Source organism: Triticum aestivum, chromosome 5B (genome assembly GCF_018294505.1).
Source record: "Triticum aestivum cultivar Chinese Spring chromosome 5B, IWGSC CS RefSeq v2.1, whole genome shotgun sequence".
In the NCBI taxonomy this organism is placed as follows: domain Eukaryota; kingdom Viridiplantae; phylum Streptophyta; class Magnoliopsida; order Poales; family Poaceae; genus Triticum; species Triticum aestivum.
Genome location: NC_057807.1, coordinates 403,320,942 through 403,348,506, shown reverse-complemented (window position 1 = coordinate 403,348,506; position 27,565 = coordinate 403,320,942).

Sequence of the window (27,565 nt, the reverse complement as noted above, 5' to 3'; positions counted from 1 at the left end):
CATCAATGCAGGTTTGGGAAATCCAACCATGCTGTTCGCACGTCTCCTTGGGAATAGGCAAGGTTTAAGGCTTATGAGGGGGTGCTTGATATTCACTGCCTCTATAAGAGGACAAGGACCCATGTGTTCACCTCACGCCTTCTTCTTCCTCTCCCTTTCTGTCCCCGAGCTCCAGCGCCCAAGTTCTAAACTTTCCCTTTGCCCCAACTTCTCCAGCAATGGCCAAATCTGGTTCCTAATGCAAGTGGATGGCCTCCTCCGTAGCGGAGAATGACATCAAAGATCTACGCGAGGCGAGGTACCTGACGGCGGAGATTAAACATAGGCTTCCAACCCTGGGGCAGGTCATCCCCACCCCAGAGCCCGGTGAGAGGGTGGTATTTATCCCCCACTTCCTCCGAGGACTTGGGTTTGCCCTTCATCCCTTCGTCTGAGGTCTCATGTACCACTACGAGCTGGATTTCCATGATCTGGACCCGAATTTCTTCCTCCACATCTCGGTGTTTTTCATCGTGTGTGAGGCATTCCTTCGCCCCCCCACACTTCGGCTTGTGGCTGATGGTTTTTAATGTGAACCCGAAGCTGGTCGAGGGCCAACGTGCCGAGTACGGCAGCACCATGGTGAGCAAGCACAACCATGTTACCTTGCCCAAAGGGAGATTTGTGGATACTGTCATGGTATGGCAGCAAGAGTGGTTCTACATCACCGAACCCCGCGGCACCAAGTGGTCCGCTGCTCCCGCTTTCAGATCTGGACCTCTGCTGCGGCTCGCGTCCTGGACCAACAAGGGTCTAGACTGGGGATCACCTTACAAAGTATCAACGCTGTAGAAGCGCATAAAGAGCATGATAGTGAAGGACATCACCCTTGCTGATGTGATCCAGGTGATGCTTATCCGCCGAGCTCTTCCCTACCAACGACGACCTCTCAAAATGTGGGAGTTTAATCCAGAGGGGCCATGGACCCTGCAATGATTCTTCGGCATGACGCACAAAGGGATCTGGAAGCTGCTCTTCAAGAAGCAAAAGACGTGGCCAAGGACGTCTAATGACACCGGCCTTGATTGCAACAATCCGGCATCCCCAGTAAGTATCATATTTTCGAAGATTACTTAGCTCGTCAATCTTGGGGAGGGGTACTAAATATTCCATCTCCTAAATAGGACTGGATAAAGAAGGCGGAGCGGATTAAGTGTCCGACCCCTCTCCCTAAAAACCCAGCCGAGCCTCTGTTTATGAGGATGTTTGTCCCGGCGCCCTACCAGGCACCGGCGAAGAAGAACAAGAAGAAGAAAAAGCAAGGAGGCCGAAGGTGGCCTCCATCACGAAGATACTTAGGGCACTATGTCCGGAGGAACCGAGGCTCCTTCCTCTCACTAGGGAGACAAAGACGAGGACGAGGAGGAGTATGAGGAAGAAGAAAACCCTCCTCTCAATGGGAAAAAGAGCGCGGCCTCCGTATATCCGAAGGAGGAGGTATCCAAGAGGGGAAAGATATCCCTCTCGGATGATTTGGATTCGGGCACATAAGCTCTCCCCAAGCACCGCCCTCAAGCCAAGCCCCTTGCCGAATCGTAAGTACCTTACGATGCCTTACGTACGTCTAATCTTTTTATAAATTATAAGAATAATATCAAATTTCATGTTCCAGTATGACCCGTGACATTCCTCAAGAATCATCATCATCAGGGGATCTTTCGCCGGAGAAGATGGAGAGTGCACGCCTCCACAAACTTCCCCGCCTCCTAGGGGGGATGACACCAAGGTGTCATCCAAAAGGATTTCTTCGGGCTCCGGAGAAGTGCGGGAGGGGACCAATACGGCGCTAGAGGATAACGCCTTGGTTGCCCGAGAACATGAGGGGCGCAACCCTCATGGAGACCGGCAATGGGGGTCCTGGATCATGCGACCCCCGGCCGGATACTGTTCCGGAGACACAAACGGTTCCGAAATCGGATCAACAACCCCCTCCGCGAGAGGGGGAGACGGCTATTCTGGCGGCGACCTCTACTAATGCAGAGGCACCGAACATGCTGATGGATGCTCTGCAAAGTGCATCCGTCTTGGAGGAGCACCGTACCTTGATGGGTATGGTGGTTGAGAAGGTTCAGTCTGCTAAGAGCGGACTTAATGAAGCCTTCACGAGCCTACTAACAGGCTTCGAGGTATGCGATGTAATGTCTTTAGCTACTTTCCATATGAAAAATCTGCCTGTATATAGATAGTAGCCCCTGAGACTCTGTTTGGCCAATGAAGGAGGGCGAACAGAGGATCTATAGATATCCGTAGGAAGTAACATACTTATCTTTTTGATAAAAACAGGCTTCACTGTTAGCGGCGACCACTCAGGCCACCGAAGTTTCAGAAATGAAGCGAAAATCGCAGCTGGTCGACAAGGATAATATCTGTATTAATAAGAGGCTCGACGAGGCGCAGGGTATGTTTCAAGTACTCCATATATACTTGAATTAGTTTGCCAATGCCAAGTTGACGCTTACGCGCTGCTATATGCATAATTGCAGATGGCGCTGCTGAGGTCGAGACCCTCAGGAGTGATCTTGCCCGCACGAAGGAGTAGGCAAGGGTGAGCGATGCGGCCACTGAGGGAGTCCTGGATTAGGGTGTCCTCGGACAGCCAGACTATATTCTTTGGCCGGACTGTCGGACTATGAAGATACAAGACTGAAGACTTCTTCCCGTGTCCGGGTAGGACTCTCCTTTGCGTGGAAGGCAAGCTTGGCAATCCGGATATGTAGATATCCTTCTCTGTAACCGACTCTATGTAACCCCGTACCCCTCCGGTGTCTATATAACCCGGAGGTTTAGTCCATAGAACAACAACAATCATAATCATAGGCTAGCTTCTAGGGTTTAGCCTCTACGATCTCATGGTAGATCAACTCTTGTAATACTCATATCATCAAGATCAATCAAGCAGGAAGGAGGGTATTACCTCCATCGAGAGGGCTCAAACCTGGGTAAACATTGTGTCCCCTGCCTCCTGTTACCATTAGCCTTAGATGGACAGTTCGGGACCCCCTACTCGAGATCCGCCGGTTTTGACACCGACAACCGCTGAGAAAGCGACTACTGGTTTGAAGGCCGAACAGGCCACTCAGCGCCAGTTCGAGGAGCGGGTATCCAAAGGTGAGCAAGAGCTCAAGGATGCCACTCGCAAGTGTGAGCTCCTCGAGGAGGAGAATAAAGCTAAGGTGGTCGAACTCGCCAAGGCCCTTCAGGAAGCCCAAGAGGCGAGGTCTGAATCCTGAGCGGCTCATGAGGAAATCTGATAGGCCGGACAGATAGCGGCTGGTAAGCCCTTTCTTTTACAGTCTAAGTTTGGTGATTAGAGGTATGCTTTGCTTAATTGACTATGGAGTTCTCCAGACGCCTTTGCGGATCTTTCGAAGAGCGCCACCGACGCCGCGCAATTCTATCGAGTCCAGGAGGGGCATGCGACGGAGAAGCTATTCTATTCGCAGTTCGCGATGCAGGCGCGCTCGGTGCTACTGAACGACCAAATGGCGCAGTGGGCCAAGCTGCATAAGATGTCCAGAGCGGCCATGAAGGAGGTCATAGTCGGCTGTGGCCAGCCGAACCCGTTGAAAGCTCAATATTGTGATAAATTCTTTTGGACATCTATGACAGCTTCATTTGTGTTTCTAACCACATGCTCTAAGTGTTAACAGCCCTGGTTAAGTCAAAGTGAAGCATGCATGGTTATTCCCTCTCTTATTGGAAAAAGGAAAAGCGATGTGCTCAAGAAAAGAAGAAGTTCCATAAAGTTTTCTTATTTCTTGAGTCCTTAGGACAACCACAATATTAAGAGGGGGTGCATCGTAAAAACATCCAGGGAATCAACTTACCTTCTCACAATTGATCTGAAAATCTTAGTGTCATGTTTCTGTTCAAGCCGAAACTTCCGGGACGAGTAGAACTTCCGGGGACCGGAAGGTCCGGGAAGCTTCCGGGGTACCCAGAAAAACTGCACTTTTTGTGCAATCTCTCTGTGTAGCCCGGAACGTCTCCGAAACCTCCGTCTCCCGGAACTTCTAGGTCGGCCGGAACTTCCGGGCGCCGGAACTTTCGTCCCCTGTTTCTGCAGCTTCTGGGGTACAACTGAGTGGTGCCAACTCTCTATGTAGCCTGGAACCTGGCCGAAACTTGGCCGGAACTTCCGGGGTCCGGAACTTCCGTCGGTCTCTGGAACTTCTGGGATACGCAGAAATCTGCCTCCAACGGCCAGATTCCTTCTCCACCTATAAATAGTCTTCTTCTTCCTCACAAAGAGGTTGACGACACCATTTCTCTCACCTCCACTTTTAGACCTTGATTTCTTGGAGATCTCCCTCCTTAGCCAACCAAATCTCTTGATCTTTTGAGAAGTAAAGGAGAAGTGCTTGATCTACACATTCACGAAAGCGAAAGTTGATTCCCCCCTTGTTTTTGTGGTGCATCTTGTTACTCTTGGAGGTTGGAGACTCCTAGGTGGTAGGAGTGCTCCGGCGAGGAATCGACCATTGTGATTACCCCCGGAAAAGTTTGTGAGGGTTTGGAGACCACCCCAAGGTATACCACTAGTGGTTGAGAAACCCCTTCGTGGTGTTGTCTCAAAGAGTGAACAGGGTGAGCCTTTGTGGCGTTGGTGTGCCTTCATGGTAACATCCACCTCTCCAAAATGGTGAAGTAGCTTCCCTCCAAGGAAGTGAACATCGGCATACATCCTCGTCTCTCGGAGTTGCTGTTATTCCTAACCCTAACTCCCTACTTGTGGTTACTTGTCTCTTGCACTTTCTTATATCATATTGTGCTTGCTTACTTACATACTTGTGTTACTTGCTTATCTTGCTTAGCACTTAGTACTACACTTGCAATTGTTAGACTCACCATCATATTCTGCATTAGTGCCTAAAATTGCTAAGTAATAATTAAAATTTGTAATTGTACCTATTCACCCCCCTCTAGGTCCATCTCGATACTTTCAATTGGTATCAGAGCCTCGTGCTCTATTCTTGTGGCTTAACCGCCCTAGAGCGAGATGAGCCCCGATGGGACTCCCCTTGTTGCAGGTCCGAAGGATAAAGGCGAGGCTTCTTCAGAAGTCAAGTCCTTTACTTCTGAGGTTCTGGAACGGGCCCTTGCTAAGCAAAAAGAGGAGCATGATGCTTCTCTTGAGGCCTTGGTACAAATGAGAATAGCCACATTATTCCATGGTGCTTGCACCACTTTCAGGTGGTGCGGCTTCGAGGCCAACTGTGCCTACTCCGTCACTTGGTCAACAACCTCCTAGCAATGATCACTCCAGTGTTCCTTGGCTTTATGCAAGACCTTAAGTTGAGAAACCGAAATATAACCCTCAAGGCAAACCTCCATCACTTTATGCCACTTCCGATTTTGCCTCGTGGAGAGTTGCTATGCATGATCATCTTTGATATGGAAACGATGAGATGCTGGAGATCTTGGAGTATGGTTACCATGTGGTTGATCCAAAGAATCATACACCAAGAGAAATTTATGATAAGAATATGAATGCCATTGCAACCATGTGTACAAGGAGAGGTATGGTTGAAAAGCAAAGGAGACCTTTCATACACATCACAAGTGCCAAGGAACTATGGGAAAGTATCATAAGATCCAAGACTGGTACCTCCACCCTCAGGAGTGCTCAATATGAAATTACCAAGGGGCAATTGCAAAAACTTTTGTATGGAGAAAGGTGAAACTCCCAATCAACTCCTTGAGCATCTCATGACTCTCACCGCTGACATTGAGTCATGTGAGTGTGACAAGACACAAGATGGATTCAACATGACTAAGCGATTCCTTGTGGACAAGTTGCTTCATGCTCTTGCCCCATATCACCATCAAATGGTGTGGGACATAGACAACACCATGCCTTCAAGGAAATGACTACATATGACATCATATTCACCTTCCAACTATTTGAAGAGTCGAAGGCAAATGCCACAAAACATCTTGCCATGCATGGTACTCCAACATCAAAGATCAATCTTGCATTGAAGGCCAAGCATGTATGTGAAGATGAGAAAAGTGAAGAAGAAGATGAAGATGATGATGATGAAGATGGTGATGAGGTTGAATCCGATGAGGGCCCTTCATATGAAGACATGGCTCTCTTTGTCAAGAAGTTTAGCGCGGGAAAATTCAAGGGAAGATTTCAAAAGAAGAAAGTAATAAAATGCTACAACTGTGAAGAAACCAACCACTTTTCCAACGAGTTCCCTTATGAGAAGACAGAGGATAAACAAAGGTTTCCCAAGACCTTTCCCAAGAAGAAGTTGCCAAATCCTTTGAACTCCAAGCTCAAGAAGAGAGATGGGAAAGCAATGGTTGCTCAAGAAGAATCCAATCCGGATGATGTTAGTGGTGTTGTCGGAGTTGCTCAAGATTCTCAGAATACATTGAGGCTAGTCAACAAGAGTGGTGATGTTGTCACCTACAACTACACGAAGGACTAAAGGGGCAACGATCACAAGTGCATCATGGCAAAGGCCGTGGTAGAAGATGGAGAGGACCAACACTCTCCTGACAAGGTCAAGGTAACCCCATGATCAAACCCTCCTCTTTTCACTCCTTTTACTCCTAGTGATGAGTATCTTGATGTGGAGGATAGTTATAAGGATGATGATCTAGATGATCCTATGCTTGCTAAACTTAATAAGTTCATGTGCTCCCTCAAAGGAAAGAATCTCACTATGTTTCGTATGCTTATGGAGATGGTGAGTAAGCACACCATCACCATTAAGGAACTCGAAACCGTCGTCACCGAGGAAAAGGAAAAAATTGAAATCCTTGAGCGGAAAGTCCAATATGAGGAAGCACGAAATGATGAACTATGCTTAAAAATTGGTGCAAACATTGATGTTCATACTAAAGATCTTGCCTCCTTGAAAAAGGCTATTGACTCTTGTGAAGACTTGATGAATGATAAAAGTAAGCTTGTGAAGTATCATGCTTCTCTCTCTAAGGATTGTGAGCTTCTATCCATGTCCCTCAATACTAAGGAAGAAGAGCTCACCCTTCTTACAAAGAATTTTGAGACGCTCAAACTTACTTATCTTGAAACTCTAGCCAAGGCTTACTCTTCTCCTATTATCAATGTTGATGCTTGTACTACTAACTCTAGTAGTGATCTAGCATCTATTCTTGAGGAAAATCGCTTTCTCAAGGCTCAAATCGAGAAAGGTCTCATGACATGTGCTAAAGGGCAAAAGAACCTTAATGAGATATTGAGCCAACACAATGAGGTTTTTGCCAAAGAGGGACTCGGGTTTGACCCAAGCACAGGCAAGAAGAAGACGTCCTCTCAAAAGTGCACAACCCCTCTAAAGGAAACATTTGTAGGAGAAGGGCACAAGGAGAAAGGTAAGGTTGTCAGTGGGAAGGCCACAAGGGGCATGTCCACTCTCAACAAGCCAAAAGAGTTCATCCCTCCATCCTATGTACTTCATAAGACTAAGGATGGAAAAGTTTATGGAAAATTTGTTGGTCCTCGAAATGCGTTCCGATTCTATGCTATTTGGGTCCCTAAGACCCTTGTGACTAACTTGAGAGGTCCCATTGCAAAATGGGTGCCTCTAACCAAGTCATAATTGTGTGTAGGTTGCCTTCTCCGGTGGAGTAAAATGGGTGATTGATAGTGGATGTACCAATCACATGACCGGAGATAGCAAATTGCTCTACGATTTCATGGAAGCTATTCAACCATTTATGAGCATTATGTTTGGTGGAGGTTCAAAAGGATAGGTACTCGGGTTGGGCAAGGTGGCTATCACAAATGACATGTCTCTTGCAAATGTCATTCTTGTCCAATCCCTTAAATACCATTTTCTTTCTATTCGCCAATTGGCTTCTGTTGGTTATGATACACTCTTTGGACTAACGGATGTGAAAGTCTTTAAGAGCGATACTCTCGAAGTGGCCTTTGTTGGAGAGTTGGATGGCAACCTTTACACGGTTGATTTCTCGAAAAAGAGCACATTCCACACAACTTGTCTAATGGCCAAGGACGACAAGGGGTGGCTATGGCATCGCCAGCTTGCCCATGTCGGCATGAGAAACCTTCTAGATCTCTTAAAGGGGAATCACATCCTTGGACTAACCAATGTCTCTTTTGAGAAAGTTCGTGTGTGTAGTGCATGCATAGCCGGGAAGCAACATCAATCAAAGCACCCACCCAAGAACATTGTATCTACTTAAAGGCCCCTGGAGCTCCTTCATGTGGATCATTTTGGGCCTCCTTGATGGGATAGTCTTGGTGGGAAAAAGTATGGACTTGTCATTTTTGATGATTACTCAAGATACACATGGGTGTTTTTCCTCAAGTCCAAGGACGAGACGAAGATCACCTTCATTGATTTTGCCAAGCAAGCACAACGCAAGTTTGACAAAGAAATCTTGGCAATAAGAAGTGCAATGGCTCTGAGTTCAAGAACTATACCTTGGAAGAATTCCTTAGTGATGAAGGGATTGCATCAATATTCAGCTCCATACACTCCTCAGCAAAATGGTGTAGCCGAAAGGAAGAACCGTACACTTGTAGAGATGGCAAGGTCCATGTTGGATGAATACAAGTCACCACATAGTTTTGGGCCGAAGCTATCAACACTGGATGCCATGCATCAAACCGGCTCTTCCTCCGCACTATATTGGAAAAGACTCCATATGAACTCCTAACTGGGAACAAGCCAAATGTCAAGTACTTTCGTGTATTTGGGTGCAAATGTTTCATCCTCAACAAAAGAGAACGGTTAGGTAAATTTCAATCCAAAACAATTGAGGGCATATTTGTTGGCTATGGATCAAACTCTCACGCCTATAGAGTCTACAACAAATCCAATGGATGTGTTGTAGAAACTGGTGACGTGGTGTTTGATGAATTTAATGGCTCCCATGGGGAGAAAGTTGATCTAAGTGATGTAGGTGAAGAAGATTGCTCTCAAGATATTTTGACCATGGGTGTTGGTGCACTTCTTACAATGGAACAAGAACCTCATGATTTAGAAGAAGAAGATGGAAGTTTCACACATCATCAAACTACTTCAACACCCATACCACCACAAACTCCTATTGTTCAACCGATGCCCTTAGTCCAAGTACAAAAAGATGATCAAGTTCCTCTTCATGATAATCTTCAAAAACAAGACGATCATCAAGGGCAAGACCAAGAAAGTCCAATAATTGATGATGAACCTCAAGAAATGCAATATGAACAAGAAGATCTTCCACCACACATTAATGATCCATATGTTGAGGATGTGGATGATGGACATGAAGTTGAACCTCGAGAAACCCTAACCTCCATCATGCCTCGAGTCGCCGGTTGTGTTGATGTTGATAAAATCCTCACCGGCATATCGGAAGGTAGAGTCACTCATAAACAATTGACAAACTTTTGTGCTCACTTCTCATTTGTGTCTAGTGTTGATCCTCTCAAGGTATAAGATGCATTGATGGACAACGATTGGCTTGTTGCTATGCAAGAAGAATTGAACAGTTTTGAACGCAACCAAGTGTGGTCATTAGTCAAGAGGCCTACCAAGCACAATGTCATTGGAACAAAATGGATTTTCAAGAACAAGCAAGATGAGAATGGTGTAATCATCCGTAACAAGGCAAGGTTAGTGGCACAAGGGTACTCACAAGTTGAAGGTTTGGACTTTGGTGAGACCTTTGCTCCCGTTGCCCGTCTTGAATCCATTCACATCTTACTTGCTTATGCTGCTTTCAATGGGTTTACTTTACATCAAATGGATGTGAAGAGTGCATTCCTTCAGGGTCCTCTACAAGAAGAAGTATATGTATCACAACCAACTGGGTTCATTGATCCTGATCACAAAGACTATGTGTATAAACTTCATAAGGATTTGTATGGCCTCAAACAAGAACCTCATGCTTGGTATGATCATCTTAAGAAGTTTTTACTCGATGATGGTTTTGTGAGAGGGGTGATCGATCCCACCCTTTTTACTAAAAGGGACAAGGGTGATTTGATCTTTTGCCAAATCTATGTTGATGATATCATTTTTGGTTCTCCTAACATTCATTTGTGCAAGAAGTTTGCGGCTTCCATGACCAAGAATTTTGAAATGTCACTCAATGCAGATTTAAAGTTCTTCCTCGGATTTCAAATTCAACAATTTCAAGAAGGAATTTTCTTGTCTCAAGCAAAATACCTCAAGGATATCCTAGAGAAGTTTGGTATGTCCGATGCTAGTCCATGTAAGACACCCATGCCAACCAAAATTGTACTCACTGAAGACACAGACGGTATCCCTTTCGACCCATCTAAATACCGCTCCATGATTGGTTCATTGCTTTATCTTTGTGCATCTAGACCAGACATCATGTTTAGTGTATGCATGTGTGCTAGATTTCAAGCTTCCCCTAGGGAAAGTCATCATAAGGCGTTTAAGCATATTCTTAGATACCTTGTTCACACCCCAAAGTTGGGTCTATGGTACCCCAAGGATGGTAAGTTTGATCTCATTGGGTACACAGATGCGGATTGGGCCGGAGACAAAGTGGATCGTAAGTCTACCTCCGGTGCATGTCAATTTCTTGGATGCTCCTTGGCAAGTTGGTCCTCGAAGAAACAAAAATGTATTGCCCTCTCCACCACCGAAGCAGAATACATTGCAACCGCCAGTTGTGCAACTCAATTACTTTGGATGAGGCAAACTTTAAAGTATTACGGTATCACCTATAGACATGTGCCTCTTCTATGTGATAATGAAAGTGCCATCAATATTGCTGAGAATCCCAAAGATCATACCCGCACCAAGAACATTGATATTAGATATCATTTCTTGAGGGATCATGTGGAAAAGGGTGACATTGATATTGCTCGTGTTAGTACAGATATACAACTTGCAGACATTTTCACGAAGCCATTGGATGAAGCAAGGTTTTGTCAACTTAGGCGTGAACTTGGTATCTTGGAGCTTGACAACATTATGTGAACTCTAGTACTCATCCATGCATTTACTTCATGTCTTGTCTAGATGTAGGCATGTATTTAGGGGGAGACATTCAACTCATGAGTTATCTCACCCAATATGATGCATAAATAAACCAAACACCATCAAAGTTACTATGTTACCACTTTGTGACTTAGTACTTTAAATGATGGAGTTGTGATGTTGGGCTCAAGGTTAAAATCTTCGCAGTACCAAGTCACGTATACTCAAACATGGTGGACTCGTCCACCACCCTCTCTTAGAGAGGCTGGACTTATTCTATTTGAGTGTTTTTCTATGTGTTGGTCCGGTGTTTTTCTCTCTATTTGAGTGTTCTTGTTGTTGCTCTTGTGCTTTGCCCCTAGCTCAGGTTCTACCCAAGCCTCTCTCATCTCGAAACCATCTGATATTTGTCTAGTGCATAAGCTTAAAATCATAACCATATAAATGTTGATGTGGTGTGTGGTGGTCTTGGGAGCTTTTGGACTCCCTCCCTCTAGTTCTTAGGAGTTCAGAGAGGCTGTAATCTCTCTAGATATCCCGGAACTTCCGGGGTGTGCCCGAAACTTCCGGCCACCGAAACTTCCGGCCTTGCCCGGAACTTCCGGGCATCGCGGGTCGTGGGCACTTATTATGGGCAGGGGATAACAAACGGGTCTTTTTTCCCTTATCCCCTATTCCACTATTCTCTTTCCCCGCGGCGCCCCTCACCCTTCGATGACTTTGAGCTGCCGGCCCCCGGAACCTCTGGCTCCTTCTTCCCTTTCATCGTGCTTGGAGGGGATCTGTCCTATCCACCATCTCCATGGAGGAAGGTAACCTAAGCTTCTCTCTTCTCTCTCTAGATTCCTAGGGATTGTAGGCTACGCTTATGGTTCTAGAATAAACAAAAACTTGACATCTTGAGTCTTGCATCCACTTTAGATCTGCAGTACTCCAAGACTTTCACTTCTCGTTGGTCGATCCATGTCTGTCCCCTGCTTAGATTCGAAGGAACCCTGCGACCATGCTGGTGCCTGGACCTTCCGGTGGACGGAACTTCTGGGCAGGACATGCTGGTTTCCATGTTCAGGCTGGGCCGGTACTTCCGTCGCCAGAACTTTCGGGATCCCCGGAACTTCCGGCCACCGGAACTTCCGGCCTCCCCGGAACTTCTGGCCTAAGCAGAGTTCTGTGAAATCTTTTTGACCAGTGAGATTCTTTGATTTTCTTTTTCGCTGAGGCTTGTGTACTTATTCTGTCCCCATGCTATTCTCTCTCTCTGTCAGCAGGAGGGTCTGGTTCGCATGCTCACTCATCCAAGGTGTATGAACGGAAATCCAAAGTTGGGGTGAAGAAGAAAACGACTGTTGTTTTGGGGCGTGAGAACATGTTTGACTGCCATCCTGAGGAAGATGCTGAGGCTAAAGATAGTGCATCTCCTCCTGCTGCTCCCGTCCACTCCAAGAAGCGGAAGATTACTTCCAAGAAGGCCAAAGCACCAAATGTTCAACCTCCACCTCCTGAGCCAGTCACCATGAAGGAAATGCCCGCACCGGAGTGGATTGCTCTGCGCCGAGTCAATCCCTATTGTCAAGACCGTGATCATGTGGCTGATTCCAAGTTTTGGACACTTTTCCAGCAACGCAACTATGAAGAGATTTTTTCTCAATTCGTCAACAAGTATGTCCTTCAGAAGAGTATCAACATGGCTCACTTTGACAAGACTCCAACAAATTCTGCTTACTTTGAGGGGATCCAGAACATGTGTGTGAAGCTCAACCTCCTTCCACTCATGCGCTTTCAACATGATGTATCTCCGCCTCTTGATGCTCAGTTCTATGCCACGGTGCATTTTGGGACTGATATGCAGCACACTCTTACTTGGATGAGTGGTAATGAGAAGTTCTCTGCTCCATTCTCAATGCTGGCCGGGCTTCTGGGCTATGAGTATACTGACATTACTGTTGACCGTGGCTACAAGATTCACGACAAAGGAGTCTTACAGGCTATTCACTTGGCTGATTTGTATCCTCCATCTGGAAAGGTTGGATCTGTTGGTGATCTTCTGCCTTTCTATGACATCATGCATCGAATCTTTCGAGAGATACTTGCGGTCAAGGTGGGTGACAAGAACAAGATTTGTGCTCATCTCATCAACCTTCTTCACTACACTTGTCACAACTCCGAGCAGGGCCCCATTGATGTGATGGACTTTATTGGCATGAGATGTACAGTGTGGTAATGAACTGAACGGTTCCTATCTATGCTCCTTATATTACTGCCTTGATTGCTGGGATTGCTCCTGATGCATTTGCGGGTCGGCGTCTGAATGGCCACTCTAGTGTTAACTTGCTTGTTAAGAAGGGAAAGGCAACTGCTCATGAGGTTGAGGATGAGGAGGAAGAGGAGCTACATGCTGGAGATTCACACCACTTTGAGTTTCGTTCCCACTCTCACACTTTTCATCGTGGGGTGCCCAGTGACTCCGGGTCAAAGAAGAGCAAAACAAAATTGGCTCCTTCTCAAGAACATGTTTTGTCTACAGCAAGATATGCATAAGAAGCAGTGGGAGGAGCACAAGTCTAGGAAGGAGAGCATGAAGGCTCTTAAGGATGGTATGCGTGCATCTGGTATGGACATTGCTCATGGCTCCGAGTCTCATGTGACTTCTTTTGCGAAATAACAGTCCAAGTTTGCTCGGTTTGATGTTGAAGTCGGCGATGAAGCCTCTTCTCACTGCCCTCATGGCTCCGAGTCTTCTGGAGAGAAGTCTGATGACCCTTCCGCATCCCTCTCCTAGGGGCTGTTTACGGATTCCTCCATCTTTCCTTTTTGCCATCTTGGTGACAACAAGGGGAGATGTTGTGCTGCTTGATAGGGCATATCGCTTATCTTTGTTTATCTGCATTTCTATGTTCCGTTGAGCCTTGAACCTTTGCTTTTATTTGCCTTAAATTTGGATCTTAGCTTGCTATTTGAACCTATTTATGTTCTGTTAAATAATCTATCTGTGTGTGAGAAACTTATGGCAAGGGGGTTACATGGCATATTCTATTTGCTCATATTGTGAGAATAAAGGTTAGTAAAGCATTCTATGTCGATATATCATTCTTGTGTGGGTACGCACAGTGATAGGGGAGAATCCTTTAACCATGTCATTTCATTCAAATGCAATCTTAAAATAAGGCATGGGTTGTGGGGGAGTACCTTCCTGTCATTGAAATTGCTTAATACTATATATACTTTATGAGTTTATCCTCTCAAGCATTGTTGTCATCCATGTCAAAAAGGGGGAGATTGAAAGTGCAATATTTCACTAAATTGTTTTTGACATCTATGACAACTTCATTTGTGTTTCTAACCACATGCTCTAAGTGTTAACATCCCTGATTAAGTCAAAGTGAAGCACGGATGGTTATTCCCTCTCTTACTGGAAAAAGGAAAAGCGGTGTGCTCAAGAAAAGAAGAAGTTCCATAAAGTTTTCTTATTTCTTGAGTCCTTAGGGCAGCAGCACTATTAAGAGGGGGTGCATCATAAAAACATCCAGGGAATCAACTTACCTTCTCACAATTGATCCGAAAATCTTAGTGTCATGTTTCTGTTCAGGCCGAAACTTCCGGGACGACCGAAACTTCCGGGGACTGGAAGGTCCGGGAAGCTTCCGGGGTACCCAGAAAAACTGCACTTTTCATGCAATCTCTCTGTGTAGCCCGGAACGTCTCCATAACTTCCGTCTCCCGGAACTTCTGGGTCGGCCAGAACTTCCGGGCGCCGAAACTTCAGTCCCCTGTTTCTGCAGCTTCCGGGGTACAACTGAGTGGTGCAAACTCTCTGTGTAGCCCGGAACCTGGCCGAAACTTGGCCGGAACTTCCGAGGTCCGGAACTTCCGTCCGTCTCCGGAACTTCCAGGCTATGCAGAAATCTGTCTCCAACGGCCAGATTCCATCCCCACCTATAAATAGTCTTCTTCTTCCTCACAAAGAGGTTGACGACTCCATTTCTCCCACCTCCATTTTCAGACCTTGATTTCTTGGAGATCTCCCTCGTTAGCCAACCAAAGCTCTTGATATTTTGAGAAGTAAAGGAGAAGTGCTCGATCTACACATTCACCAAAGTGAAAGTTGATTCCCCCCTTGTTTTTGTGGTGTATCTTGTGAGTCATGGAGGTTGGAGGCTCCTAGGTGGTAGGAGTGCTCCGGCGAGGAATCGACCATTGTGATTACCCTTGGAAAAGTTCGTGAGGGTTTGGAGACCACCTCTAAACAGTGACGTAGCTTCCCTCCAAGGAAGTGAACATCGACATACATCCTCATCTCTCAGAGTTGCGGTTATTCCTAACCCTAACTCCCTACTTGTGGTTACTTGTCTCTTGGACTTTCTTATATCATATTGTGCTTGCTTACTTACATACTTGTGTTACTTTCTTATCTTGCTTAGCACTTAGTACTACACTTGCAATTGTTAGGCTCACCATCATATTCCGCTTTAGTGCCTAAAATTGCTAAGTAATAATTAAAAATTGTAATTGTACCTATTCACCCCCCTATAGGTCCATCTCGATCCTTTCACCCATTCTGAGCAGCTATTTTGGCCTAGTGCAGCGACTCATCGAGGCCGTGCCCCGAATTGATGCAATCAAGCGGTCAGTGTGCATAGAAGCTGCACGGATGGCCTTCGCCTGTGTCAAGGTGCACTGGGTGAAGATAAAGGCCACTATTATCACGATTGAGGGTCCTCCTGAAGGTAAGGACCACCGCAAGCCGGACCGCTATTTAGATGACGTCCTAGAGGGTGCTCGCTTGATAGAGGATCAATTCTCAAAGGACATTATATTCGAATGAATGTATCCGAATGACCCAGACGTGTGTATTATATATATTAAGGCTTTGTAATATATTTGTTCCATTGTCTGAAAGTTCTTTCCTCCTATGCGGCCTTTTTTGTATTCCCGAGAGTTTTCCAGTCATCGGCTTCGGCCCCCACGTAGATGCTACGGGGGTGTTTGGAATGGCACATGAGCACTCTTGTCCCAACATCTTGGTCCGTAACGGAGGTGTCAGTGTGGCGAACCAGGCAATCGGACTATATGGCTTTACCACTCTCACTTAGCCATAGGAGTTTGATGATGGGGCTATAAAATAGCCCCTGGTACGTATGCGGCTATCCGAATGCGGATGAGTCATGTACATGACCGGAAAAATAGTCCTTCATTTAATACGGAAAAAAATCGTTAAAGATTTAGTAATTCGCCAAGTGGCTGACCAGCTCACACCGCATCATGACAGTTAGTTTTCGGCTTTCTCTACTGAGGTGCTTGACCGGATGAACCACAAACACAATCGCAGTAGTTCTCCCTTTACTACCCTTGCCGAACAAACGGGACGTAATGTAGCCAACACAGGAGCCGGGCAACCCAACTATTGACCAAAGACATGATTTGGAGCCGATGCATATAATGCCAAGTTTGGGACGCCGAAGTGTGCTACAAAGCTATTCGGGCTGTATAGAGCCCCTGGCAATGGGTGTCGAGGTGAGTGAGACAACTCGGGAGACAGAGTACAGTTTTATGAATAAAGTTGGTACCGAAAAATTGTCCTCACTAGGATCTGATTGATACGTCAAAACGTGATCTGACAGAGGGTACCGTAAGCACCAAAGCCATTTTACATGCCGGGGGTCTAATAATAAGGAGAAAAGCTCAATACAGGTCTGTTGAATAAGGTTTGGTCTGAAGAGTCCTTTGGATATCCTGCCGCACGTCTACGTCGCTTTTGCCTTGTAGATAGGAGATCCTTTAAAGGAATGGTCTTTGGTTATCCGCACGAAACCGGGCTCGAAGAGAGTCCTTGTAAGTCCGTAGGATATATTGGTTTGGATGCACCTGTGGTAGGAGAGAAAGAGTAATCAAAGAAAGGTGGAAGGTCATACATGGTCGAACCGTACTATAGACCTGTCTGTATTGTGCCTCCGTTGATGGCCAGGGTATTTTGATTGCGTAATGATGCATGCGCGGTACGAATTCCGTGGGTGTGTGCGGCGATCGACGGAGGCGAAACTGCTAGTCTAGCTCTGGAAGTGGGGAGCCGTTAGCTTGCGGGACTGACCGGACTCTTTTAACAAAGTCCGGCGGCTTGATGGCTGATGAGGTGTGCGGCTTGAGGGGGCCGCTCTGTACTTCAGCCGCTAGAGCCGCAGTGTGCTCCTCCGTACGGAGGGAGCGTTCTATGTTTCCATTTACTGTTATGACACCGCGTGGACCAGGCATCTTGAGCTTGAAATAAGCATAGTGTGGGACCGCGTTGAATCGAGCGAAAGCGGTCCGTCCGAGTAGTGCATGATAGCCACTTCAGAAGGGGACGATATCGAAGATCAAGTCCTCACTGCGGAAGTTGTTGGGCGAGCCAAAGACGACCTCCAATGTTATTGAGCCCGAGCAACGGGCTTCTACACCAGGTATTACTCCTTTAAAGGTAGTTTTAGTGGGCTTGAGTCGTGATGGATCAATGCCCATTTTGTGGATAGTGTCCTTGTAAAGAAGGTTAAGACTACTGCCACCGTCCAGGAGGACTCGTGTGAGGTGGAATCCGTCAATGATTGGGTCGAGGACCAAAGCTGCCGAATCTCCATGACGGATACTAGTCGGGTGGTCCTTTTGATCGAAGGTGATCCGACAAGCCGATCTAAGGTGTACACGTCCCTTAATGCATGCTTGCGCTCTCACTTGGGGATGTGGGTGACATAGATCATATTCACCGTTTTGACCTCGGGGGGAAATTTCTTTTGTCTCCCTGTGTTCGGTGGGCAAGGCTCTTCTTCGTCGTCCTCACTGGGCGACCTTTTCCCCTTGTGTTCGGTGTTGATCTTGCCGGCCTGTTTAATGACCAAGCAGTTTCTATTGGTGTGATTGACAGGTTTATCGGGGGTGCCATGAATCTGGCAAAGCTGATCAAGTATTCTGTCCAAACTGGATGGACCATCTTTGTTTCCTTTAAATGGCTTCTTCCATTGACCGGATTTGGAGCCACTGAATCCGCCATTGACCGCCATGTCTTCGTTATTGTTTCGACACTTGTGCTTGTCGTGTCATGGCTTGCCATTGCCGTCCCTGGCTTCAGAGGAGCCTAGTTCACTGCTACTATTGCTTCTACGAGCTAGCCAGCTATCTTCTCCCGTGCAAAAGCAGGTCATAAGTGCAGTGAGGGCTGCCATGGACTTCGGCTTCTCTTGGCCGAGGTGTATGGCGAGCCACTCATCTCGGACACTCTGTTTGAAGGCTGCGAGGGCCTCGGCGTGCGGACAATCCACAATCTGGTTCTTTTTGATTAAGAACCTGATCCAGAGCTTCCGGGCTGATTCGTCGGGCTGCTGGATTATGTGACTAAGGTCATCAGCGTCTGGGGGCCGAACATTGGTACCTTGGAAGTTGTCTCTGAAGGCGTCCTCCAAGTCTTCCCAGCTACTAATAGAGTTTTCTGGGAGGCTGTTCAGCCAGTGTCGTGCTAGTCCCTTAAGTTTTAGAGGGAGGTACTTGATGGCATGTAAGTCATCACCGTGAGCCTTGTGGATGTGTTCAATCCATATTGCGAGATCTGTTGTGCCATCATATGTTTCAATGTTCACGGGTTTAAACCCTTCTGGGAACTGGTGCTCCATCATGTCATCGGTGAAGCGTAGGGGGTGTGCGGCGCCTTTGTATCGGGCGACGTCATGACGCATTTTGGATGAAGTCCGTATGCAGTTTTCGGCCTGGGTGAGGTTGTGCTTGTCGCACGGAGCTTGATGGCCATCTTCTCGCGCTGGTGCATGCCCCCTTGATCCATAGATTGATCTGGCATGACCGGCTCTATTGTCCTGGTCCTGTCGCACGTCTTACGTGTATCTTGCAGCCAATGTCTCTCTGCCTCTAGGGCGAGGTGGTGCGGTCTGGTGTTCGACTTGAGTTGTCGCTTTGTCCCGGCCACGAGGTGGTCGATCAGGTCCGTCCGTGGTGTTACGCGCTGTTGGTATAGGTTCCGGGACCTCTTCATCGAATTGGGATAGCAGCCTGCACTTTGGGTAACTCTTAGTTGGGCGCTTGATCGAGGCCGAATTCCTCGGCTGCGAGGACATTAGTCCATTTGTCATTGAGTAAATCCTGATCAGCTTGAAGTTGTTGCTGCTTTTTTTCAGGCTTCTTGCCGTGGCTATTAGCCAGCACTTAAAGCGCTCTTGTTTGGGTGGTTCCTCTGGTACGATGAAGTCTTCATCGCCGAGGCTCTCATCCTCTTCGGAGATCAGTAGGTAGTTACTATCCTCCGAGCCCTCATTCCCGATGGGATCGTCGGGGTTAACTTGCCCATCCTCCCAATCATCCTGTTCGGATGTTGGCTCGATAGGAGCTTCCTAGTCTTTGGCGTTATCTGGAGTATTATTATCTCCGGTGCCGGTATTGCTGTCTTTTTTGCGACGCGATTTCGAGCGGCGTCGCTGACGTCGATGCTTTGGTGGTGCCTCAGAAGGCTTGTCCTCGACGGGGCCCTTTCCACCATCACCGTCATCCTCTTTGGGTGTGTCCACCATGTACACATCATATGTGGAAGTGGTTGTCCAGCGTCCGGTGAATGACGGGTTCTGTCTTTGCTCCTCTTCAGCATCATCGTCCATACCGTCGATGTCTTCGGAGGCGTAGTCGAGCATGTTGGTTAAGTCCTCGACAGTGGCTATCAAGTGGGTGGTGGGTGGGACGTATAGTTCCCCCTCTCAGCCCCTAGAATGGTCTGGGCGTAGTTCAGTAGTGATCCTTCTGTAATGGCGAGAAGTCACATTAAGTCCAGGGTTTCGTCTAAAAGTGAGATTTGGACGGGGAAGCGAGAGTCCGTGGAATTGGGCAGAACGGAATTTCCCTGACCGAGCTCATATGACACGGATCTCGAGAGTTTGGAATTAGTGTCCAGAGGCGAGCCCGGCTCCATGAGGATAGAGGGAGCCTCGTGTGACTCCAGACCTGCCGGTGATGCAATCCCCTCCAGTTCTGCAGTGTCAGACTCTATAGCTGAAGAGAGTCCGGTGGTTTTTAAACTCCCATCTTCGGACCTGGTGATGCACTCTGGATCTAAGGCCAGAGCGGTGATTGGGGCCGCAAACCCTTGGAAGATCAAGTCTTCTCGGATGTTAGCGACATAGTTCAGATTTCCAAAACTGATCTGACGACCAGGGGCATAGCTATCGATCTGCTCCAGATGGCCAATTGAGTTGGCGTGCAATGCGAAGCCGCCGAATACGAAAATTTGGCCGGGGAGAAAAGTCCCCCTCAGGGCGGTATTGTTGTAGATGATCGATGGAGCCATCGAGCCTTCTAGTGATGGCATAGTGGAACTCTAAATGAAAGCACCAATGTCGGTGTCAAAACCGGCAGATCTTGGGTAGGGGGTCCCAGACTGTGCGGCTAAGGATCAAAGGTAACAGGAGGCAGGGGACACGATGTTTACCCAGGTTTGGGCCCTCTTAATGGAGGTAATACCCTACTTCCTGCTTGATTGACTTTGATGAGTATAGGGGTTATGAGAGTTGACCTACCTCGAGATCGTAATGGCTAAACCCTAGATGTCTAACTTGTATGATTGTGATTATCCTCCTGCGGACTAAACCCTCCGGTTTATATAGACACCAGAGGGATCTAGGGTTGTACAGAGTTATTTTACAGAGAAAGGAAGATGCAAAATATCCGAACGCCAAGCCTGCCATCCATGCAAAGGAGAGTCCCATCCAGACACGAGGGAGGGCCTTCTGTCTTGTATCTTCGCAGCCCATCAATCCAACCCATATCCCATAGCCCAGACGCCCGAGGACCCCCAGTCCAAGACTCCCTCAGTAAGAGCACTTGATGTATGTCTTGCGATGGGATATTCTTGGTGACAATGGGATGTTCCATTGATCCACTTGATATATGTTTTGGTTATCAACTTGTGGATTCTTGTGGTGACATTGGGGTAATCTATGCATAGGGGTTGGTGCACATTTTCATATTCCTTTCCCCGGTAGAAATCTCGGGATGCTCTTGAAGTTCTTTGTGTTGGATTGAATATTATGAATATGAAGTTGTTTGATGCATATCCTATAATTGATCCACAGATACTTGTGGTGACATTGGAGTATCGAGGTGACATTAGGGTTGATTGATGTGTGTCATATGGTGTTATTTTACTATGAACTCTAGGGCTGTTTGTGACACTTATAGAAATAGCTCAATGGATTGATCGGAAATAATAACTTTGAGGTGGTTTCGTACCCTACAAGCAATTTCGTCTTATGTTCTCCATGATAGGAACTTTGGAGTGATTCTTCGTTGCATGTTGAGGGATTGTTATATGATTCAATTATGTTATCATTGTCAAGAGAACTTGCACTAGTGAAAGTATGAACCCTAGGCCTTGTTTCCAAGTATTGCAAAACCGTTTTTACTCAGTTTTGTTACTTGCTACCTTGCTGTTTTTATATTTTCATATTACCAAAACCTATATCTACTATCCATATTACGCTTGTATCACCATCTCTTCACCGAACTAGTGCACCTATACAATTTACCATTGTATTAGGTGTGTTGGGGACACAAGAGACTCTTTGTTATTTGGTTGCAAGGTTTTTTGAGAGGGACCATCTTCATCCTACGCCTCCCATGGATAGATAAACCTTAGGTCATCAACTTGAGGGAAATTTTCTACTGTCCTTCAAAACTCTGCGCTTGGAGGCTCAACACGAGTCTACAAGAAGAAGGTTGCGTAATAGGCATCACACATCTAGCATATATTACAGGAAATTACATCCACTGGGCAATCAAAGATTGATGCCAGTGCAAATAAATGAACAGAACCTAACGATCTACAACCTCACAATCTGCAACCTCAGCGTGGATGATGCCCATAAGCATGTGAGCAAGTTCTTCCTTCTTTGCTGCACTGTCTCTGAAAACATTGATCAGTTGTTGTTGCGCAAGAATGTGCACCTTTGATTCCTCCACGATTTCCATCATTGCTTCAAGTAGTAATTGATTCACAAACATACATTTTTTCCGTTGCATTCGAGACAGAGGAAACATAATAGATTCATATGGCGATTTTGATAGGCTTATATTATTAATAGTGGAGAGTGTCTCGACCACTGCATCATAACATAAATTAGGAGGGGAACCGAACAGATTAATCAAGAGTTATTGCCATATTACCTGGACTAGATTTATTTTAAAGAAACAATGGGTTTGCCTTGCTGTTTTCAGAGTTTGTCTTCTTATCCTCAGCAGCCTGAACCAAATTAACACACTAGCATTGCTATCATTGGCCATGTTGGATAATAGGAAAGCAACATTGATTCAACAAACATTTGGGCAACCAGACCACACTAGCCTACACCATATCAACACAATATGGCACAACTATCATCATCTAGGTAAGGTAATACGAAAGAAACATTGACACAGTGAATGAATGGGCAACCAGAACAACACTAAAATTTAGTAATGTGCATGATATGAGATAGTACACTCATGCAACTCAGTATGCAAAACTACCAGGCAGTTTTCCTTACAAAAATCAACATTGTCACCTTTAATTATACATTTTTCTACAAGTAAATTTAAATCAGTTAAAGGTTGGATTCACGCCGATTAAAAAAATACATGTTGATCTAAAAATATAGTGATATACAACAGGTACTTACATCAGCATTGGAGCATAGAGAATTCCCACAAGATACTTTCCTCGAATACGATCCTAGTATAGAAAGTCTTCTACCCTTTAAGCTTATTTTCTAAAAGAGAGATGTGTAAGAAACATGTAGAAAAAATGATCTGAATAAAATTTCGTGATGCGGGGATACACACACGCTTCTTAGAATGGAGTTGACATATTTTTGCTGGACTGGAGCGGACTAGTTCTTTGGCCACTGGTATCTGCTTATTATCAGTAGGAGTTGGGTTTCTCTGTGCTGGAGCTATATCTATGAACACTGGAGTTCGTTTACTATATCTCCTGGCGTTTGTATCTTTTGCGAAGACCTTGTTTGTAACCCTTCAGATTCTAACATAGTCGTCTTCCCCTTGCATGCCTTATATAGAAGAAGGGTGATTCAATTATAAAACATGCTACTGCAGAGAGATGGAATAGGTATTGAAGAATAGAAAGGCATGACATATTGACATGTATTACCTCCATCCACAAACAAATGGATGGGTCTAGGCGTATTTCAGTTCTAGATACATCCATTTTTATCCATTTCTGCAACATGTAATCCGGATGGAGGGAGTATGATGTAAGAGCTAGGGATACGACAGGACAACAGAGTAAAAAACACTAGTTGAATGTAAAACTGTATGATAGCGGAATACATACAGAAAACACTAAGGCAACAAATGCATGTATGATTGGGAAACTAAGATGGCATTGCAGCAGGCCACTAGAACAACACTTCAATGTAAAAAATATTGTATGCTAGACAGATGAAGTACATACTAAAGAATAACAATGCAAAAGATATTTAGAAGCATGATGTCCAAACTAAGCAGATGGCTTTGCGGTAGAGTAGAATGAGAGTACTTGAATTTGAAAACATGTTATCTTGAATGGAATAGGTACTGAAAAATAGGAAGGCATGGCATATTTACATGCATGGTCAGCAGGCTAAGCACATGGCATTGCAACAGAGTAGATGCACTCCACGACATTATATGCATGTTGTACCCATATCATGGGCCAAGTAAGAGTAAGGACCTTGTGGGGTGAATAGGATTCATCATCTTTCTGCAAGTCTTCTAAGAACTGCCTTTACATGTTCCATCATATTGGGTATCATTGACGTCAAGTTTGTTGGCCGTTACATTATATTGCTCTGTGAGGTTCTTGTGGATATATCAGTTTGTGCAATTATATCTGACATGCATGGAAGACAACGAGTAGTTAGATTTATGTAATGTGTGCCTATAGGAGACGACATAAATAGTAGGACTGGGCTTAACTAGCAGCAACAGGTCTCGAAAACTAAAGGGAGAACACAGATGAAAGCTACAGAATATGTATCGTTTGTACTCGAGATTAACTAGATGGCACACAAAATTATTAAAGAACAACATAGGTAATACTAGAAGTGGTATAATACTATAATCACCAGCCTGTGGGATAACATTGGCTGATGGATGATAACCATGGAACAACATTACCTAAAGAACAAGTCTCTTATCTGAACTACGGAACAATGTTAACTCCTGAACAAGACTCTTAAGAGATCAACATGAATATACTGTGAAATGTGATAATCTATTTTCCATGCTTAGATGAATAACAAAGACATAAATGTTGCACACAAGTAAGATTAGGTACAACCTATGTGGCCGCCATCCACAGGAGTGAGCATCATGTGCTGACTAGTCGATGGCCCTGCAGTTGTTGTGGTTGTCCATGTCGGGCATGCACATTTGATGCAGGGAACTGTTGAGTGGGGACTATAGCTCCCTTCTGGTGTATGCTTCCCTTGTTTGAGCAGTTGCGATGAGAGGGAAGACAATGTGGCTGAAGATGCAGAAAACACATAATGTTAAGAACGACACATATCTCTGACCTAAAGAAATACTCTAAGAGATCAACAGTAAGGTGCGAGAGTGGTCACACGTCTGTTGACTGAAAACTAAATTCGGGTCATAGGATTTCACTATAGAACTTGGCTTGTATATTCCAACGACGGGCTTCCTCAAATGCTCAGGGTCTTCATGAGCAAGAAAGTTGGATGCACACCCACTTAGTTTCTTTTTGAGCTTTCATAAACTTATAGCTCTAGTGCATCCGTTAAATGGCAAACCTTACTCACTCACATTGATATCTACTGATGGGCATCTCCATAGCCCGTTGATATGCCTAGTTGATGTGAGACTATCTCCCTCTTTTTGTCTTCTCCACAACCACCATATTCTCTTCCACCATAGTGCTATGTCCATGGCTCACGCTCATGTATTGCGTGAAAGTTGAAAAAGTTTGAGAACATCAAAAGTATGAAACAATTGCTTGGCTTGTCATCAGGGTTGTGCATGATTTGAATATTTTGTGTGATGATGAGGGAGCATAGCCAGACTATATGATTTTGTAGGGATAAGCTTTATTTGGCCATGTTATTTTGAGAAGACACAATTGCCTTGTTAGTATGCTTGAAGTATTATTGTTTTTATGTCAATATTAAACTTTTGTTTTGAATCTAATGGATCTAAATATTCTTGCCACACTAGAGAAGATTACATGGATAAATATGTTAGTTAGGATTCTACATAAAAAATTATGTTTTTATCATTTACATACTCGAGGACGAGCAGGAATTAAGCTTGGGGATGCTTGATATGTCTCCAACGTATCTATAATTTTGATTGTTCCATGCGATTATATTATCCATCTTGGATGTTTTATATGCATTTATATGATCTTTTATATGATTTTTGGGACTAACCTATTAACCTAGAGCCTAGTGCCAGTTTATGTTATTTCCTTCTTTTTGAGTTTCGCAGAAAAGGAATATCAAACGGAGTCTAATTGACCTTGAAAATTTACGGTGATTTTTTATGGACCACAAGAAGCCCCCGAAGCAAAAGAGTTGGGCCAGAAGAGTCCCGAGTCAACCAAGAGGGTGGAGGGCATGCCCTACCCCCCTGGGCGCGCCCCTACCTCTTGGATGACTCGGGGACCCCCCTGAAGTGAAACCGACACAAAAAATTCCTATAAATACAGAAACTTCCAGAACAGAACTAAGATCGGGAGTTCCGCCGCCGCAAGCCTCCGTGGCCACCAAAAACCAATCAGGAACCTATTCCGGCACCCTGCCGGAGGAGGGATCCATCACCGCTGGCCATCTTCATCATCCCGGCGCTCTCCATGATGAGGAGGGAGTAGTTCACCCTCGGGGCTGAGGGTATGTACCAGTAGCGATGTGTTTGATCTCTCTCTCTCTCTCGTGTTCTTGATTTGGCACGATCTTGATGTACCGTGATCTTTGCTTAGTTGGATCTTATGATGTTTCTCCCCCGTCTACCTTCTTGTAATGGATTGAGTTTTCCCTTTGAAGTTATCTCATCAGATTTAGTCTTTAAGGATTTGAGAACACTTGTCTTGCATGTGCTTATCTGTGGTGACAATGGGATATTCACGTGATCCACTTGATGTATGTTTTGGTGATCAACTTGCAGGTTCAGTGACCTTGTGAACTTATGCATAGGGGTTGACACATGTTTTCGTCTTGACTCTCCGGTAGAAACTTTGGGGCACTCTTTGAAGTTCTTTGTGTTGGTTGAATAGATGAATCTGAGATTGTGTGATGCATATCGTATAATCATACCCGCAGATACTTGAGGTGATATTGGAGTATCTAGGTGACATTAGGGTTTTGGTTGATGTGTGTATTAAGGTGTTATTTTACTACAAACTCTGGGGCTGTTTGTGACACTTATAGGAATAGCACAATGGATTGATTGGAAAGAATAACTTTGAGGTGGTTTCGTACCCTACAATTATCTCTTCATTTGTTCTCTGCTATTAGTGACTTTTGAGTGACTCTTTGTTGCATGTTGAGGGATAGTTATATGAGCCAATTATGTTATCATTGTTGAGAGAACTTGCACTAGTGAAAGTATGAACCCTAGGCCTTATTTCCAAGCATTGCAATACCGTTTTCGCTCACTTTTGTTACTTGTTACCTTGCCTTTTTTATAATTTCATATTACAAAAACCTATATCTACCATCCATATTGCACTTGTATCCCCATCTCTTCGCCGAACTAGTGCACCTATACAATTTACCATTGTATTGGGTGTGTTGGGGACACAAGAGACTCTTTGCTATTTGGTTGCAGGGTTGTTTGAGAGAGTCCATGTTCATCCTACGCCTCCCATGGATTGATAAACCTTAGATCATCCACTTGTGGGAAATTTGCTACTGTCCTACAAACGCCTGGACTTGGAGGCCCAACAATGTCTACAAGAAGAAGGTTGTGTAGTAGACATCACCAGTAGACGCAGAGTGTGCCCATTGCTTGTTTGCTCACATTCGGTCCACATGTCAGTGAAAATGCAAGACGACCCACTGAACCTACACATCTTGCACCTCGACATGCTGGTGATGAAAAACAAATCCAATAAATATCTTCGGTGGCCACTTCTGGAGTTACTCAAGTTTGAGATTCTATTTACAGTTTAACCCAAGATGCACAACACGTACCTTCAACTAGCACTCCATTTTCTTGCATGACAGGACCTGGATGTTGGATGTCCCACGTGTCGGCAAAAGGAGGAAGAACTCTACCAATTCTTCTCCACATTTAGACAGGAGGAGTAGGAAACACGACAAGCCATGTGCCTACATCATACGTACAAGCTCACCTCACGCTATCACCATATTTCTCGACATCCGTGCAACACCTAGCTCTAGTTGATGCTATACTACTACTAGGACTTACTATTGTACTAGCATACTATTAGGTTGGCTTCATTAGGTTTTCATCAGTGAGAAGGTCACACACTAATGACAAGGCCATCCTATCAGAGCTAGTGCCCATGCAATATGGCCTTCGTCCTCAACCTCGCTGCCGTAGTGTGTGCGGTG